The 14,728-nt window shown below is 52.2% G+C and overlaps 1 long non-coding RNA gene across 4 annotated transcripts; it reads right to left on the reverse strand.

The window, feature by feature from the left end:
* Positions 1 to 192: 192 nt before the first annotated feature.
* LOC111759026 (uncharacterized) lies at positions 193 to 10,477 on the reverse strand. 4 transcript variants are annotated; one of them, XR_002793124.3, is made up of 5 exons: positions 9,980 to 10,477; positions 3,547 to 3,606; positions 3,249 to 3,440; positions 1,530 to 2,926; positions 193 to 1,281 (listed from the first exon to the last, which is right to left on the reverse strand). It is a non-coding gene; the product is annotated as an uncharacterized lncRNA (long non-coding RNA). The 4 variants fall into 4 exon arrangements; XR_002793125.3 differs by lacking the exon at positions 9,980 to 10,477 and having other exon boundaries at positions 193 to 1,278; positions 3,547 to 8,668; XR_002793122.3 differs by lacking the exon at positions 9,980 to 10,477 and having other exon boundaries at positions 3,547 to 8,668.
* Positions 10,478 to 14,728: the final 4,251 nt, after the last annotated feature.

The following is a 14,728-nucleotide window of genomic DNA, read 5'->3' on the forward strand; positions in this document are numbered from 1 at the left end:
GGTACAGAACCCACCCCCTCTTCTATGCCCTGACATCCCCCCTCCCACCATTCTCCCAGATCTTCCCATGATCCTTAGCTAATGTCCTATGAGAAGCAGGGTCCCTGGACTCTCCAAGTAGAGGGAGCTGAGTGTGCAGTGGGAGGCAGTATTAGTTATGTATGGCTAAGCAACAAATGACCACACGGTTAGTGGCTTAAAACAACATATATTTATTATCTCATAGTTTCAAATGGGGCGGGAATCCAGGCATGGTTTTGCTGGGTGCTCTGCTTTCGTCTCTCTCACAAGAGGGAGACTTGTGCCGGCCAGATCTGGAATCTCATCTGAAGGGCTCAGCTGGAGAAGGCTCCGCTTCCAGGCTCACGTGGGTGTTAGCAGGTTTCAGCTCCTGCTGGACAGAGGGCCCCAGTTCCTCACCAGCTGCTGGCCAGGGGCTGCCCTCAGTTCCCTGCCACAGGGCCTCTCCGTTAGAGCAGCAGCTCAGAACATGGTAGCTGGCATCATCAAAGTGTGCCAGAAGGCAAGAAAGAGAGCCTAGTAGCAAGACGGAAGTCACAATCTTGTGTAATCTAACCACAGAAGTGGCAGCCTAACACCACTGCCATATTCCAGCGGTTAGAAGCAAGTCCCAGGTCCTGCCCACACGTTCGAGGAAAGACAACACAAGTAAGTGAGTATCGAGAGTGGGGGAGATCATCAGGGACCCTCTTAGAGTCTGCCCACCAGACTGGCTGAGGCGAAACTCCCCTTTCCCTACAAAGCAGTGAGGCTTGAGCAGGACCTCAGAGGAGCCGCAGCCCCAGCCCTCTTCAGGCCCAGGGCTCCAGACAGTGGGTGAAGTGTCCCAGAGCTGGGGCACCAGCCACTGGCGGGGTCACCCAAGGCTTCCACAAAGCTGAGGTCTAGGGCTCTGAGGGTCTTCCAAAGCCAGAAAAGGAACACAGGGCTTCAGGCTTCCCTGGAGTTTATCTGGGTGCTCCTTTCAGCTCCCAGGCCTGTCCTTCCTAGACCCAAGTTCTTCCTCAGCAAGAAACCCAGGCCCAGCTGTTTCTCCTCTGCTTCCCTCTCTTCTTTCCACTCAGTGGCCTCCAGAAACACCAGCCTATTCCCAAGGTGCCCTGTGCTCTGGTCAGTCAATGCCAGCATCCTTGCATTTTTTAGTGATGAAGGCCTTCTCTTTAGATCTTAATCCCTTCAGTTAAATGAACACTGAATGGAGCTCCTGCCAGGTGCGAGACACTGTCAAATCACAGCCCCTTCTGCACAGGAATCTACCTGCTAATGGAAGAGACATGCAGATCAACAAATCCATTATCCATCACGACATGGGCAGGGATACAGGTAAACTGGGGGCAACTGAGGAAGGCTTCCTGGAGGAGGTGGCATCTTAGAAAAAGAAGGAAGAATCAAGTGCTGGAGAAGGAGGGCATTCCAGGCAGAGGGGCCGACGTGCACAAAGGCACGGAAGAGAGAAAAGTAGTCTGAGGGGTGGCAGGAGTAGGGGAGAGGGAAGTAGGAGACAACACCTGCAGAAACTTCCTGAGCTCCAGGCAAAAGTCTGGGCATGTCGGCAAGGGTGGAAGCAACCGAGCCTAGGCTCTGCCTGCAGGCAATGGAGAGCGGCTGAAGGGTACTGGGATCGGCGGAGTCTGTTGAGGAAAGGTCAGTTAGTGCTGGGTCGGGGATGAACTAGGAGAGGCTGCAAGCTGGATCCAGGGAGGAGCTCTGCAATGTCAAGGTCACAGAGGGTGCGGTCTGACCTCAGGCAGTGGCAGAGGGATGGAGAAAAGCAGGCAGGTTGGAGGGCTACCAAGGAGGGGAAATGGGCAGGACTCGCCCATGGGAGACTGGAGGAGGGAGACGTCGAGGCCTGTGCCACTATCTTGGGTGTCTCCAAGATCTGGAGCACCGGTGGAGCACAAGCTTGCAGGGAGGTGATGTGATCCGTTTGGGGCTTGAGGTGCCTGGGGAGAGGACGCGGTGGGCAGCCCGCTGTCCACGGGAGCGCACACAGCACTTCGCCTGGGCCAGCCTCCAACCTCGTCTTGACCATTTACTTCACAACAGGTGTCAAAGCACAGAAAACCAGGAGACCTGGAGTGGGGAGGGGATTTAAAGTCAAATCTATTCTCCCATGCAACACAGGACTCCCTCCTATGGCCCCCTCCTCTCTGCTTGCATCCCCGCAGTGTCGGGGCCAGACAAGTCCCATCTGTCTCCTGAACCGAAGCTGCCCGGAAGCAGGGGGTCAATGAAGTCTCCCGGCATCCCTCAGCTGACTTCAAACCCTGCTTCCAGGCCACTCACTTAGCACGGTAATTAATTGGGTCTTCTCACCTGATCCGAGAGATGATTCATACCCCCTGAGGACAATGTTTTCTCAGCTGGGATTCTCCAAATGCAGACATCTCCAACCCCCACTTCTCCACAGGCACTGGGGACAAATGCAGTCTCTACCCCTCCTCTCGGGATGAACCCGCGAGGGGCACTTTCCGCTCCAAGCCTGGAGGTGGGGCTCCCATCACCTTGGACCGCAGACCCCGAGCGTCCAGCCTAGCCTGGGGCGGGCTCAGAGGTCTCCGGCTCCAGGCTGCAGCAACTCCCTGCCGCTCACCGTGAAAGGCACTTGGCAGGGCCCTGTCTTAAAGTACTTATGGGGAGGGAGGGCGGAAGGGAAGGGGGGCCCCTACCTGCTAAGCACCTGCTGTATGCCATACACAAGGGCTGACTGCTTTAATGGCACCCGCTTCTTTCATCCGGTCAGGGATCTGTGAGGTCAGTACCATCCCCATTCTACACGTGAGAAAGCTGAGGCCCAGTAGGACCATACAACGGGGATGAACAGAGGCTCTGGACTCAGATGAACCTGATTCTTTCCATCTAGTCTTGGGCACATGACTCATTTGCTTGGAGCCTTGGTTTCCTCATTTATTAAAAAACAAAAGGGTGGGCATAAGGATACCTCGCTAGCTGCCATCCTCTTCCCCACCAACCACACACACACACACACAAACACACACACACCAGGGCTGTCGAGGGAATTAAAGAAAATAATGTCTGGATATCCCCTAGCATGGTGTTTAGCACATAGTAGGTACTTTTAAAGTGAAAGCCATTGCTATGAAATGCTACTATTATGACAAGACTGATGATTAAAAATAAGGGGAAGAGGAAAGGAAAGGAAGGAGAAGAAGAAATGAACAGATTAGAAGAATGAAACATATTAAAAACCCCAAGTCACCCACCTGGTAAACTGGAAAGCCTGAACTGCCTCACAGCCTTCTGCTCTAACCCAAGCCAAGTTGAGAGGCAAGGGTCACAAGTGCAGTGTGGAGTGACAAGGCGGACAGAAGGGAGTAGCTGCCTCCTCCTGGAAGCCCTCTCAAGCCTGCGACCCAGAAGAGACCCTTCCATCCTCTGAACTTCCACGTGTGACTCTGGAGCTCAACAGAAATTTAGCAATGTGTATTAGTTATTTATCACTGTGACAAATCACCCCAAAAACTCAGTGGCTTAATACAATAAATATTTATCTGCTCTCACAGTTTCTGCAGGTCAGGAATTCTGGAGTGGCTTGATTGACTGGCTGGTTCTGGACTGGGGCTGTTCATGAAGTTGCAGTGGAGATGTCAGCCAGGGCCGCAGTCACCTGAAGGGCCCACCTCCAAGGTGGCTCAGTCAGCGGGCACATTGGTGCTGGCCGGCGGCTAGACACTGCAGTTCGTTTCCAGCAGGCCCTCACCCACAGGCTGCTGAGCATCCTCACAAGATGGCAGCCAACTCCCCGAGCGTAAGGAACCCAAGAGAGCAGAGGGACGCTGCGGCAGCTTCTGCACTAGCCTCAGGAGTCACGCGCCATGGTCCCTGCAGTGCTCCGCTGGTCACAGGGGTCAGCTCTGACTCGGTGCGGGAGGGGCCTCTACCAGAGCCTGACTAGCAGGAGGAGAGCCCAGCTTGGAGACTGCCCACCACACAAGGCACACCTCCGCCTCCCTGAGGCCTCCCTCGGTCCCCGCAGCAAGCACTCCTTCACCCGCCATGCACTCGGCAAACACTGCCCCACTCCTTTTTCCCTTCAGCCACCCTCCCCAGGGAGCCTGCCCGTGAGCAGGTGCCAGGCTAAGCGCTCTCCTGCAGACCTGAACCTGACTCTCTCACACGAGCTCACAGTCCAGCCTCGAAACCCACCAGGCAGCTGAGCAGAATGAAAAAAGGTGCCAATTTTTTCCAGACAGACCTGGCTCCAAATCCGGCCCTGGAACTTTGAAGCCGTTTGGCCTTTGAGCACATTACTTCACCTCTCGGGGCCTCTAGAAAAAAGGGCTAATAATACCTGCACTGCCCAGTTGTCGCAACAAATGTATTAAAGTACCTGGCACATAGCAAGTGCTCGATAAATGATGACTCATGCCATTAATGTCACTACTCTAAATAACGAGGTCAATAAATGGAAAATTGAACCCCCAAACCTGAACAGCAACCCATTTAGGCCTCCTCCACCCCTCCCCAGGAGAAGGCGGGCACCCAGCTCCTGCCTGCACCCTCCTCCCACAGGCCTTCCCTAGCCCTGCCTTGGCTGCAACAGCCCCAAGCTCCCTGGCTGCCAGCCCTAATCAGCAGCTCCAGCCGAGACCTCAAATTGATTTGCCATCGTTTAGTTGGAAGCGAGAGGGCTTCTTGACTCGCGGCCAAAATCCATTCTGTGATAGCAAAGTAATCACCTCCGTGGCGGGTGTCCGGAGAATGTGATAGAGACCTGGGACAAAAAGTCTCCATCCGACCACCAGGAACCCAAGCCTCACTGCGGCTCATCTCTAGTCCCACTCCTTCTTCCTGCGTGTGTGTCCCCAAGAAGCGACTGCGCCCACCCACGCTTTACGCAGCTTAAAGCAGTAGGTCTCAGATTTTCAGCACACTGGATTCACCTGGAGATCTTTTTTAAAAAAAGCAACAACAACAACACTGATGCCTGGCTCCCATTCCCATTCTGATTTAATTGGTTCAGGGGCGCCCTGTGCGTTGGGACTTTTAAAAGCTCTCCAGGTGGTTCTAACGAGCAGCAAAGTTGGGGATCCACCAGCCTGATGCCCACAGCACTGGCTACACCTGGAAACATGTCGATCATCATTACTCCTTCAGCCAGGCTGCAGTTATCTACTGAGCATCTACTATGTGCCAGGGACTGTTCTAGAAGCTGGAGGTGCTGCAGAGAACACAGTTGTTGCCTTCACGGAGCCAACATTCGAGTCGAAGGAGGCGGACAAGGAACAAGTGAGTTAGCAAAAGAGAGTCTGTTAGACGATCGTGAGAGCTTGAGAAGTCACACGGATCCCAAGTCACTCTCATATGCCACCTGGGTCACCCACGTGCTAGTTCATAGCACCTGTCCCATCTCCTGCTGATCAGCCTCTGCCCCCACACTAGACCCAGAGTCTTCACCTCAGTCATACAGGGACCCCAACTCTGACCTCACTAAGTCCCAACACCAACCACAGAGTGAGCCTTAACACCGGGGCAGACACGGCCCTGAGTCTTGACAGCCCCTGACCAATTGCCCAGGCCCCCAATTCTCCCACGAACCCAGGAACTGCTGCGCTCCCCCCTTCTCCAGCACTTCATGTGGAAAATTAAACCTCGCCAGCCTGCCGCAGATCCCAAACTTAGCTCTGAGTGCCGCGACTTTCCCCCACAGATTACCCACTGGGTTTTCTAAGGATTTTTACTACTAGTATCTAGAGGCACAAGAAAACAGATGGGCTAAACAGATGGGAAAAGCCTCTGAGTGGTGAGGTTGTTGACGCTGGAAGGTCCTTGACAGAGCATCCAGCCTCGCCCCCTCATTTTACAGCGAGGCCCGGAGAAGTTCATCGGTAATTTGCTCAAGGTCATGCAGCCAGCCAGCAGCTGAACCAGAAAAACAACCCAGGTCTCCTCTCAATCCAGTGTCCCCATCACCCTGTCCTGCTTCCCTAAGACAGAGAAGGCGGCATCGCCCATCTGCTAAGACCGCACCCAGAATTCCTATGGGAGCCCACATCTCCCCTCTTCTCTACCATGATTTGGGTGAGAGCCAATCCCCTCAGCACAAGGTATTCCCCTGGCCCCAGTGACTGGTGGGGGGCTAGACTCAGGGCCCATGGAGGCAAGGTGGGGCCGTGAGACCTGCTGAGACCCTCTCCTCCAGTGCCTCTAAACCTGGGGGAAGTGAGACAAGAGCTGCTGTTGCCACGTTGCCATCTCACGTGAGCCGAGAAAGCCAACCCAAGACAGAGGAAATCTGAGCAATGGAGAGAAATGGAATTGTGGGACATCATTCGAACCTTGACCAAGCCATACCTGGAGGAGTTCTCCATGAGGCTTTTTTTTGTTCCATGAGTCAGTAAATCTCCCTTGTACTTAAAGCAAGTTGGGGCTGAATTTCTAAATTTCTGATCAGAACACATGGGGAGCCCATTTGAGCTCTCCCAGGAACCCTCTTACCCACATCCAATCATGCTGCTCTCCGATCCCCACCGATTTTGCCCTTAGTCACTCCCTCACTCCTGTAGTTTCACAGGGTAGAGTCCCTCTGCCCATGTGGCACCAATTCTCTAGCTTCTTTCCACATGTGGTGGGCAGAGTAATCCCCCCCAAAGATAGTTACATCCTAATTCCCAGAACCCACGAATAGGTGTGACATTACATGGCAAAGGGGAATTAAAGGTGCAGATGAAAGGAAGGTTACTAATCAGTTGACCTCAAAACAGGGAAATTGTCCTGGATTGCTCGAGTGGGCCCAATGGATTCACAAAGGTCCTTAAAAGTGGAAGAGGGAGGCAGGAGAGGGAGAACCAAAGACATGGCAGCATGGGGAGGACTCAGCTCAGCAACGCTGGCTTTGAAAATGGAGGAAGGGGACCACAAGCCTAGAAAAGTGGGCGGCCTCTGGGAGCTGGTAAAAACAAGGACACGGCTTCTTCCCTGGAGACTCCCGGAAGAAACGAAGCCCTACCCACGCCTTCACTTCAGTGTGGTGAGACCCATTGTGGACTTCTGGCCTCCAGAACTAGAAGGTGACAAATCTGTGTTGTTTAAGCACTAAATTTGTGGTAATTCGTTACAGCCACAATGGGAAACTAATACACACATCAAAAGACCCAGATATTGGCATCTGTGAAATGGATGGGCATTTCAGTTATTCCTGAAGCCCTGGTCGAGCATTTACCACATGCCAGACTCTGAGATGGATGCTGGAAATGGGAAGATAAACAAGACAGCCAAGCCCAGCCCACCAGGCTCTCCCGGGCAGCGGCAGGCAGGGGGCAGATCCACAATCAACTCCCATACAGTGTGAAGTGCCAGAAAGCAGCAGCATGAGCCCAGTGTTGAGGCACCTAAGCCTGCTAGGGACAGGGAGGGGGGAGTGTTCAGGGATTATTTCCTAGAGGAGTCAAAAGCGAAGCTTATTCTCAAGTTAATTGAGATTTTTAAAACAAAGGATGGGGTGGGGTGAGGAAGATATTCCAGGCAGAGAGAACTGGGGAGCATGGCACATCGAGGAACTGCAGCACGGAGCATGGAAAGGGTGAGAGGGGGGTGCAGAGAAGCGGCTGGGGTAGGGGTCAGGTTGTGATAGCTTTTGAATGCAGGGATAAGGAGTATGGACTTCATAGGAGGAGAGATGAGCAGTGTGGAAGGTAGACTGGAGAATAGAGACCAATGTCCAGGAAAGAAGGGAAGGTGTGTGACACTGGCCAGCAGCAGTAGGGAAGGGGAAGTAGAAGGAGACATTCCAGAATGAATGGAGAAAAGAAGAAAAAGAATGAATGACTAGACGGAACCCACTGGGGCGGCTTGCCCGTGGGCGGAGAGGAGTGGAGGTGAGGACGGCTCCTGGTTTTCCGGCCGGGGCTAGCTGACAGGCAGTGCAGGCCTCCTCGAGAAGGGGAGTTAAAGAGGCCAAGCTGGTTTGAGGAGAGGGTGAGAAGCTCATCAGGGAACAGACTGACTCTGTAGAGCCTAGAAACACCCTGGGAAGATGTCCAGGAGGTAGGTGGACAGGAGAAGCAGTTGCTCAGGAGAAAGGGCTGAGCTGGAGGTAGGGATGTGAGTCATCACTGATGAGCTTCAAGGCCCCATGAGCCAATGGCCCAAGCGGTGGGAGGTGAGGGCAAAGAGAAGTGAGCCCAGGATAGAGGCCTGGGGAACTCGCTCAGGTAGCAGGTTTCTCTCTGCAGGGTTAAAGGGAAGGTGATATGGTCTACAGTATAACCCCGGGAGCAGGAAGACGTCCAAGACTACAAAAAGAACTGGCAGGATTCTTGGTCACAGACAGAACAAGGGCTGAGGGTCCAGTGAACACACAAGAGCCCCCGTTCCAGCCACCAAGAAGTAGCCAAGAAGCCCGCAGCGTGTGGGTGCACCGCGGAGGGGTCCTAGGGGCCAGCTTTGGGGTTGATCCAGTTCCTGCCTCATCCAAGGATGCCCATGACACCATCCCTGATACCAAGAAGTGGCAGGCACCATGACACAGGTTTGGGTCCTGGATAACCTCCAATTTCAACCCTGCCCACAAAAATGAGACAAAGGGATTTCCTGGTCCAGGCAGCGCCACCCTCCAACCCCCACAACTCCCACCAGTCGTTTTCTTTCCTCTGCCGCCAAGCTCACCATCCTGGGGAGCATTTAATAACTGGCTGCCAAGTCCCCTGGGGACAGCCTAATGAAGCTGCCTCCCTGCCTCCCGCCTCTTCTGGGGCTCTGCGCCCCGCCCCTCCCTGCCTACTCCCCCCCTCCAATCTCCTAAACCTCCCAATCTCCCCACTGAATCAATCAGACCTAGGATCCTCCATCTGGACCCCCAGATTGCTGGGCTTTAGATCAGAAACGGAGTGCCAGGGCCAGGGAGAGGCTGCAAAATGAACTGGGGGGGGCAGAGATTCCAGGGCCAGAAAGCGAAGTCCCTCCTTGCGCCTCATATTTGAGTGCCCTAAGACCATTAGCTGCGTGGCTCCCAGAGACAGGCAGCACAGTCTAGCTGCCACACTTCTGAGGTGTATCAGCTGTAACTGGGTCTCCATTTCCCAGCATCAAAGGAGATCTAGCTTCCCCAAAGAAAAGGAAGGAACCGGGCCTTGCAAAGCAAATGGACTTAGGGGAATCTTGGCTTCACCTCCTCCCATCTGAGTGTCCTTGGGAGAAGTTTCCTAACTTCCTAGAGCCTTAGTTCCCTCATCTGCAAATGGGGATAGTGGTATACCCCCTCCAGCAGGGAGAAGATGAAAGGAGATCACGTATGTAAAGCTCTTGGCACAGGGCCTGGTGCACAGAATGTTCCTAACAAATTATATGCCAGAATGTTTCAAATTACACTTCTTGGCAAGGTGAGGTGGTCCAATCAGGATGTGGTGGTTACCCTGGAAACACAGGTTTCTCTGTACAAAGGGTCAGTGAATGCTGCAGGGATTGAGCTCACCTCTCTGACTTCCCATAGGGCGGGTTTTGTCCCTCCAAGGGTTACTACTAATCCATAACACCCTTTTCCTGCCTTTGCTTAAACTGTTAATCCCTGGAGGGTCTTGTCAGACAAGAGAGACAGGTTTTGGTCCATGAATTAGGGGAGTTCAGATCCTCCCATCACACCTCCTTACTCCCAAGAGCGGGTCTGAGGCGTGGGGGAGACGCTCATGGGGGTGGGGAGTAGACAGGCACGTTCGCCCACCCCGCCCAAGGAGCTAGCCCTGACCAGCCCTCGCCATCTGCACAGCTTTCCACCCATGATGTCTCCATGCAACGTGCTTTCCTACTCCTCCACAAGGGTGTTTCTGAGCACCCCAGCCTCTGGGTGCCTTGTGCTTCCCTCAGCCCAGGGTCATAAGAGACCGTTCGACAGGTCTCACAGGCCGGGTTATGCACGCCACTGGAGACTGCTGAGTTTGCCAGCCAGCCCTGTCCCCTTCTTCTGGAAGGAGAACCACCCTTCATTCACAATGAGTACCTGTGGTTCTTGCTTCCCTGGCTCCTGCAGCAAGCACCGTGCCCCAAGTCTGACCAGTGAGAGGACTACATTCCCTTCACCACAGTGATTGGCTCAGTGATAACCATGTGACCCAGGTGTGCCCAATGGAAGGCTCACATTCCCCTAGCCACAGTGATTGGCTCTGTGGTGGTCATGTGATCCAGTTCTGACCAGTGAGAGGACTCCACGCTAGTGATGGTCATGTGACCTGAGCTTGCCCAATGAGAGCCCTGTGCAGGACTGTAGCGGGAACCATAGAGAAGAGGCACAGTCTCTCTCTGCTGTGGCTGAGCGGCTAGGGTGAGGGCTTGCAGCTGCCACCAGCCATCTTGCCACTCCACCTTGTGAGAAGAACCCACCTGGAGGGAGGTTCACAGAAAGGAAAGCAAAGCTGAGAGGTGGTGAGAGGGGCCTGTTTGAGCCCTTGAGCACTAGGTGATCTTCCCCCCTCCTTCAGAGGACAAGGCCACCGCAGTCCACAGCAACTAAACTTGTAAACTCCTAGGTGCAGTATGAATGAGCAAGAGTGCTCTCATTTTTAGGTGAGCATGGACCACTGAGCTGAGTCAGACAGAATGGGTGTAAGTCCCGCTCTGCATATCTGTGTCCTTGACCTGGGGTGGACACATCTGTATGAGACTCAGTTGCATTTTCTTTGAAATGGGGGTAATACCATTTTGCAAAGAAGAGATCAGAAGCTAAAGAGTTTAACTTACCCAAGATTGTCCATTCTGTTTTATTTTACTCTCTCCCTCATAAGACAAAGAACTCCCTGGATGTAGGAGCTGGACCTTGTTGATCTCTGCATCCCTTTCTACTCACCCAGGATCCTTTACAACACACAAATGTGTGCTACCCCTCCTCATCCCACCTCCTCACCCCCAACCTACTGTCCCCACTCTTAGGCCCTGGCAGTCGCAGAGATTTCCCCCTGGCTGTACCAGGGAACTGAATTTAAATGCCTCCAGAGGCAGGCTGGGTATACAAAGGGGAAGCTTGGGGAGTGGGGGCTGCAATTAATGGAAAACCCAGACGCTAAGGGGTAGGCGGTAGCTTCCCACCAACCCCCCCCCCCAATTTGGAAATATCTGCTAGATACATCATTAAGTGATCAAAACAAAAACTGAATCTATTATAAATGAAAGTGGGTTGAAGGAATACCTATTCATATTTGTTTGCGTAAGGAAACTGGAAAGATACACAAGAATGAATAAAAGGGTTTAAATGTAGTGAGGTTGGGAACAGAGTGAATGCCAACAGGTGTGAGAGTCAGACTTTTCATTCTATACTGTTTTCTATCGTTTTTTGCTTTTTGAGTCCTTCAAATGTATTATTTAACACACACAAAAAAATGTTAAGAACAAAAGAGGAAAAGCCCCACTCATCTCCAGCCGATCGTTGCCAGGCAAAGATGGTGGCCCTGTGGTGGCCCTGTGTTGTTAGATTTTGCAATTCTTTTAAAAGAAAATTGAATACAGGAGTTTAGTGTGAGGTAGTCCCATTTTTAAATGTTGGTATTCGCGCTATTTCATTAATACAAAGAAGCACGTATTTTTACACTTTAGCATCATTGAAGTTAGGGTACATTTTACAGTTGCTGGCATGCCAGAGTTTCTGAGAATTTTTTTAGGGGTACAGAAAATAGAGGCACATCTTGCAATCAGTGGCATAGTAGATTTGATGAAAAATAATGCTGTAAAGTAAAAGTAATGTTTTTAAACGTTCACAGACCAAAAAGGTTCAGATGGGGCCTGACTCCCCCTTTCCCTCCCAGCCCGCTACTGCCTTGCCCCATGGACTATCATGGGGCCCAGCCTCAGCCACCCTGACCCCTCACTAGTAAGGGGCTGAGAGATGACTCCACTAGGTCCAGCTTTGGAGCTGGCAAAGTACGTGCTGTTCAATATGATTGAATGATGCAAGAGTGGCCACGAGAATACTTTGGAGATAAACTAGAGGTGGAGATGACCTCCCAACCTACCTGGACTCTGCCTCAGGGCCAAGGACAAGGATTCATGCCCTGAGCTCTCTTAGCAAAGGCTTCTGCTACCAAGAAGGCATTAAAGAAGCCAAGTTTTCATAATTCGTGGGCCAAATGGTGATGACTTTGTCCGGTGAGACCCTCAAGAAATCAATAGCTTAAGCCAAAAGAGGTTTAGGAAGGACGAAACCCATTCCAGGGGAAATGAGAGAAATGAGCCCAGTCCTCACAGCATTCCTGACCCTTTGTGCAGAAAAACCATGTTTCCAGGGCAACCAGCACCTCCCCTCTGGGCTATCTCACCTGCCAAGGAGCACGTCTTAAAATATTCTCCGGAATAATGTATTAAGAAAAAACAGTGTACCAGGCCTGTGCCAGGTGCTTTATGTACATGTTCCCACTTCATTCTGACAGTGACAATCAAGTCATCTCTACAGATGAAGATGCTGATGGGGTACCAAAGCTCAGGATCAATAGGAATCTAACCCCAAGGTCACAGACAATTTCATCCATGTCTTTCTCACTCGAAAATCTTCTTTATATTAAGAAAAAAGAAAAGAAAAAAGGAAGCTGAGGCACTTTTGATTCTGGATACATTTACAGGCTGAGGCATCCCAGAAACGTGGCCAGTGGGTCCTGCAGCATGTTGCCAGGCAGCCACACAAATACATTTCACACATAGAAGTATGAGACACATTCTTGAATTTAGCACATGCTCCACAGAGGCAAGACCAGTCCGATGTCCTTTCATCCTCTGGATGGAACAGACAAGGTCTTCCAAGGTGAAGAAATGGCTGCCTGGTTTGTTGTTGTTGTTGTTGTTACCAGTATCTACTCCCCCTTATTTTGCACTCAGCCTCTCAGTTTTCCTCTTGGAAATCTCTTCTTCCCAAGTGCTGATCCAGAGGGGCTGACCACATCCCTGCAGCTCTAGGGATGGGCATGTGACCCAGGCCTGGCCAGTGTCAGTCCCTGGGATTTATCCTAGAACTGTTAGTCTAGGTTTGTCTGGTTTGTTTTTTTGTTGTTTTTTGTTTATTTGTCATTTTTTGCCCACGCTTTCTGCTAGTGTTGCTGAGCTGGCACATGTGGAAGGATGTGGACCTGGAGCTGTTGGGGGTCATCTTTACCTCCATAAGGGAAGACCCTGTCAGAAGTTGAAGGCCAATGCAGAGGAAATCAGGACTAAGAGATGGAGAGACAGCAGAAAGGAGGAAGAGAGGAAAGGAGAGAGAGAGAGAGGATTGAGACCCATGCTGATGACATCCTTTTAGCTCCTGGTTCCATCCATTCCTGAAGCCAGTATTCCTTAGTGTACCATTTATGGAGTCCTTATCATTGGCCAGGGGCTAGCTAAGGATGTTAACTGTCCCTGTTTTACAGATAAGGGAACTCATAGGTGGGTGGTAGATATTGTGATATTCAACTCAGACCCCCGCCCACCTTTCACAAATAAAGGGCCTGTTGCTCCAGCTGCTGGAAGTGCCACTTTCCAGCAGCTCTCACTAACTTCAGGGATTGTACCAGCAGAAGAAAGCCAACTCATCTAAGGCCACACACCCTGTTCCAAGAGCTTCCACATCCCATGACTGATCAACATAGGGGTATGAAGGCCAGACCCTCTTTTCCCCACTCAGGGCAGCTCTAATGGGTCATCGGACTTCCAGACCTCCCCCCAAGGTCAGCTGAGGCTTCTACCTAGAGCGTATTGCCACTTGACTTCCCCTTCTGCTCAATCCTGCTTCCGTCCCTTTCCTTCCACAGCTGTTGCTCTGAAGAGTAATTATCCCATGTACAAATATGAAAAACCCACATACTGCACTCTGTCTCAGAGTCTACTTCCTGGGAACCCAGGCTGCTACAGTTGGTAACATAAGTGGGTCAAGGAAGCAGACACTGGGACGAGAGTTTGGAGCTGGAGCACTGCTGTCCATGTGGCCACGAGGACCCCATCACAGACAGCCCCTGAAGAGCCATCCATCCGCGGAACTCCCCACGGGGTTGGCTGAGCCTTCCATTGAGAGTGTATCCAAGGTTGGCCTCTTCCTTTCCCCAGTCCTGCTTCTGGTCCCTCCTTCCCAAAGATATTAATCTCAAGAGCATTATGAAGCATAAACCCCCTGCATGCCTCATCTCAGAGAACTGCCCAAGATCAGACACTGTCCTTGAGGGGCAGAGACGGACCTCAAGCTCACTGCCTTCCTTCCTCCTGAGCAGGGGACCTCATTTACCTAGGGACCCAAAAGGTCAGCAAGACCCAGAAGTGAAGAAACAGAGTGACCAGATCTGGGCTCAGTATAAGGAGTGACAGTCCAATGACCTAAGCTGCCCCATGGTGACTTTGCAGAGTTCCTGCGCTTGGGGTGGGGAAAGAGGGTGTGTTCAACCTGAACAGAGCAGCCCTCTGACCCATCTCGGCCTCTAGGGCCCCCAGAGCCTCAACTTCCCAGCTGCAGGGCCTTGCACAAGCTACTCCACCTCCCGGAGCCTCAGTTTCTCAGCCTCCAAAACTGGGACCAAAGAGATGCGCCTGTGGGTGTCGTGGGGCTTCTAGGGGCGCACGCTTGCCGGGCTCCTGGCACTCAGGAACCTCTCCCTAAACGCAGCCATTATGATTCAGGAGTCGCGGCTCTAATTAGCCTCGCTGCTGATACAACAGGAATTCACAGCGCAGCAACTGGCCTGCGAGGGGAGGACGAGGCTGCAACATCTCATTTTGACAAATGGCTTTTGTTTACCAACGACTG

This window comes from Dasypus novemcinctus, chromosome 2 (genome assembly GCF_030445035.2).
Source record: "Dasypus novemcinctus isolate mDasNov1 chromosome 2, mDasNov1.1.hap2, whole genome shotgun sequence".
Taxonomy (NCBI): domain Eukaryota; kingdom Metazoa; phylum Chordata; class Mammalia; order Cingulata; family Dasypodidae; genus Dasypus; species Dasypus novemcinctus.